The following is a 4,080-nucleotide window of genomic DNA, read 5'->3' as shown; positions in this document are numbered from 1 at the left end:
TGCCTTCTATATCTGTCAAATTTAACAACAGTTCCTTCATCTTTAATAGATCCCTTTTTGTAATATCTAGGTTGGAAGGTCGGATTGCTGCCTTTAGCCATTGGGTTTCTTGAATTTAAAACATCAAACAATCTATACAAGACAAAGTGAAGTTGCATCTCAAAGTTTACAAGACTGGACAATGAAGTGTAAGTAGTACCTATCAATGGATAATATAAATCTTGATGTTGGGGCACTGCCTTGGTATACTGGATCCCCTCCCTTCTCAGAAACTCAATTCCCTTTGCTAGGAGCTACTTCTGGTTTGCGCTGCTAAGTTCACTTTCATTTTTTGACTCTTGAAATTAATATGGAATTTGGAAAGCTTGTTTGCCAAGGTTAAACCCTAGTATGCTTGGTAGGCATGTAGGGTGGCTACGTACCCCCAGTCAATTAGCTAAGTAATTATGCAGATTATTAGCAAAAATGAAAAACCATTTAGAAAGTGTTAGTTTTGTGTACTTCGGCCATGCGTTGGTCAATTAAAACACCATAATGCTCCCATAAATTTCTCAACAGTTTACGCATGTGGCATGCATCGAGAAGAAAGTGTACTCTTTCACTGGGATCCACTGGAAGGGGACAAATAACATAGTTGGGAATAGTTTATGTCCGAAGCGAAAAGTATAGAATATAGGACCATATCAATTGTACCTGGGTTTGGGGAACTGCTCTGTAGGGCGTCTTTTGTGATGGTAACCCCAAGTAACTGAGCCATCGTGATATTGCTTTTTAGTCCATCACACACAAGAGCATTAAAATTTGGCACCAGTTTGTGTACATTGAAAAGACACTCAGTTACGAGAGTTTTTAGCATAGAGCTAGGGGTTCCGTGAACCGCAGGAAATCGCCGACTGGCACTTTCCAATGGCCAATTATTGATACAGCCATGAAAACTAAGGCCGATGTTGCAATCTCGTCAGAATCTTGGGCATTGTGGCCTAACCCCAAGTTCACGTAACCGGAGAACTCTTTCCCTGTCCATTCTGTATGTTTTTTGATGGACATTTCATCCAAAGATAACGCTATTAATAGCGGGTGTTTTGATTTTAGCACCTCATTTTTGATGTATGCAAAGCTTTTAGCAGTGAAACCAGGTTGGCCATCAATTTTATTTACCCATTCACGTAAAGTGTTTGGGTGGGGCAAACAAAGCGTTTTCCTCAAATATTCATACGCTTTGGGCGAATGAAAGTGGACCGTCAAGGCAAAGCTTCGAATTAACTGAGGGTATTTTTGTTTTGTTGGATTTTTCACTCCTGAATGTCGTAAAAGTTTAAACATTTCTTTCGCAGTTGGTCCAAAGCGCTCTTGAATATCCATCGCATTTTCTTCTAAAAGAAGATTTTGCTTCCTCACTTCATTGAGGCAAGAAAGTTTTAAATTCTTTCGCCGTCGTGTTTGGTGAGCGACCTTGAGCTTTTATCGAAGAGTTTTTTTCTTTTTGTAGTGCATATTGAAGCGCCATCAAATGCATGGATGTTTGACTAGATTTCTGTTTAGTGGAAAGTAAATTTCACGGCGAAGAATTTAATATTGTTAGGTATGTTTTAGATAATTGATTTTTCAAACCTCACGTGTTTCTTTTTTTTATGAACTGATGGCGAATCACAGGTACTGTGCCTCCTGAAATATGTCTTAAAAACCGCGGAAAAAACCTACTGTATGCACTGAGATCGTAATTATTACTCGTAGCTCAGCCACCTACATGATTATATTTGTTTTAAGTCTTGTTAATCATGAACCCCATCAGGTTCTTGTACATCCATGGTGTTTCCTAGGTCATCAATTGTAGGATTACCTCCCACATCATCGATCATTTCACTTGATTCAGCCTCAATTAATTAATTGTGGTCAAAAATCTCCGCAGACTTCCCATTGCAAATAATATATTATTAACCAAGCTGGGTCTTAATTATTATTATTTTAATTATATTATTACTTTTCAAGATATGTACTTCGACGTTGTGGACGGCTGATGTACAGACTTCTACTTCGTGGGTAAAGAACAGAAAATCTGCGATCGATGATGAAGACTCTGTTGCGCGATGTTGGGTGGGTATTGTACTAGGCAATGCACTGGCAATGTGTGGTTTCTGCGAATGTCTCGTGCCCGATTTGCCACAGGTGCGCTATTATGTTACATACTATGTACTGACATTCCGAACTTAATATGTTATTCAATTGTTATGTATACTTGTGAACCGGCTTCATTAAATATTAAATGAAACAAAGAAGGTTTTCTGTCTTTGCGTACACGAAAATCACTTTCCTGAAAGTGATTACCGCAAACAAAATGGTTTTTGCCCGGCACTAAGTCCAACGGTTTTTTTAGCCGCGAGCCATTTATGACATAACCGTTGGTTTAATTGTGGAAATCTTAATTACATGAAAGCAACGAGTATAAATTATTTCATATTTAGAAAAATAGCAACCAACATGCCTGTGAAATGATATTTTATTTGTTGTTGAAAGGCTTTTGCAGTCAGTAACGGCACAAACTTTAACCATTTCTAAGCCTACTCATTAAATGAGATATTTAATCAATTTCAGGTTTTTATTGCATTAAAAATGTTCAAAAAGACATTCTAAACAGTTTTACTGATTAGTACAATTCACTTTCCACTTACCGATTATCCTTTTTAACAACGCCAAAAGCTTTAAGTTTTAAAAATATGAAAGTTGCAACTTGAATTTCCCGCCTTTTTTCAATAATTTGTATACGAAAAAAATAAAAAACAAAAAAAAAACAGAACATTTTTATTTTTAGCTTCCCCGTCCGCCGTTAGGTGGCTAGTGTCGCTTTATTCCCCACCCTACCAATCATACATGCCGAGGGGCAAAATTCGATTTTTGGCTTCATTGAGTCTCGAGCGTTGAATCAAAGGTAGTGTATCTAGGCTATAATAGTGTATTTCTATATCTATGTTTTTCTTGTACTTTTTCTCACTGTGGGTGGCAGGATTGTGTTTGATATACCGCTGACTAGATTGAGAGGCATGTTTTGAACAGTTTTATCACAGTTAGCATCTATTGATTCTTCCACGACAACCTTATTGGGCTTTCTTCTCTTAACTGTCTTGGTGAACTTTTGCTCATTAGAAGTATTACTTTTTTCAAAAATAGTTGAGAGGTTCTTTCTCTTCGGTCGGTTGGTCTGTTTTAGAGCTTGCCTTTTTTGGGAGTTGTATCAGTTGATCCATAGTTGATGATTTTATCTATAACCGGATCAGAGATTCGCTCACACGATGAAGACTTTGGGCTATCACAATTAACTTTGGTGACTTTATTTTCACATTTATTAGTAATTTTTTTAGTAGAAACTGCAGCATAGAGGCCATCTCTTAAAGTATGACCTCATTTGCCGATTTTCCGAGCTTCTTTAGAGTAGCGATCCATATGACAAGATACATATTCCTGAATCCTAGCGTTAACAATTTTTCTCACCCATAGTTTAAAGAAAGATATCACAGTTTCATCATTCTGATCATGCTCAACTGGAAGGCACTGGGTAAAAAGGAACCATAATTTTGCCATTTTTCATTAATATTTTTATGACATTCCTTAAGCATGCTCTTTCCAAACATCTTGAATCCATCAACACTGGCATACTTTCTCGCTTCATTATTTAGCCTACCCAAAAATTCTAAAAAGCAAAACTTGGGGAATGACATATGTCCATTATCGCGATCTTTCAATTCTTCCGGTAGAGTTTCTTTTTCATCTCCCTGTAGACTTAATGCAAGGCCAAGTTTGTAAAGTTTTCGCTCTTTAATTCTTCAATCTAGGGGGTGGTGGTTATTTTCCTTGGCAAGCTTAGAAACGTTTACTATTTCTCTCATACATCCACCGCCCAACCGCAGAAGAGATTGCGGTGGTTCGTTAATCATTTCTTGTCCAGAGAGTGAGAAAAGGTTTTCATTAGTAAACCTCAGTTGTTTACAAGCAATGGAATTTTTAATTAAATCGTCATCGGATGGTATTTCAAAGATGAATTCAGATTGTTCGAACCATTCTTCATCTTGACTAGCACAAATGTTT

The 4,080-nt window shown here is 37.2% G+C and overlaps 1 long non-coding RNA gene across 1 annotated transcript; it reads left to right on the top strand.

The window, feature by feature from the left end:
* Positions 1 to 333: 333 nt before the first annotated feature.
* On the top strand, positions 334 to 1,467 carry LOC149650610 (uncharacterized). Its single transcript, XR_016371524.1, has 3 exons — positions 334 to 1,027; positions 1,093 to 1,269; positions 1,335 to 1,467. It is a non-coding gene; the product is annotated as an uncharacterized LOC149650610 (long non-coding RNA).
* Positions 1,468 to 4,080: the final 2,613 nt, after the last annotated feature.

The sequence above is a fragment of the Phalangium opilio genome, unplaced genomic scaffold, assembly GCF_054372755.1.
Source record: "Phalangium opilio isolate 3A_F unplaced genomic scaffold, DU_Popi_V2 ptg000085l_1, whole genome shotgun sequence".
Taxonomy (NCBI): Eukaryota; Metazoa; Arthropoda; class Arachnida; order Opiliones; family Phalangiidae; genus Phalangium; species Phalangium opilio.
This window is presented reverse-complemented; position numbering and strand designations above follow the sequence as displayed.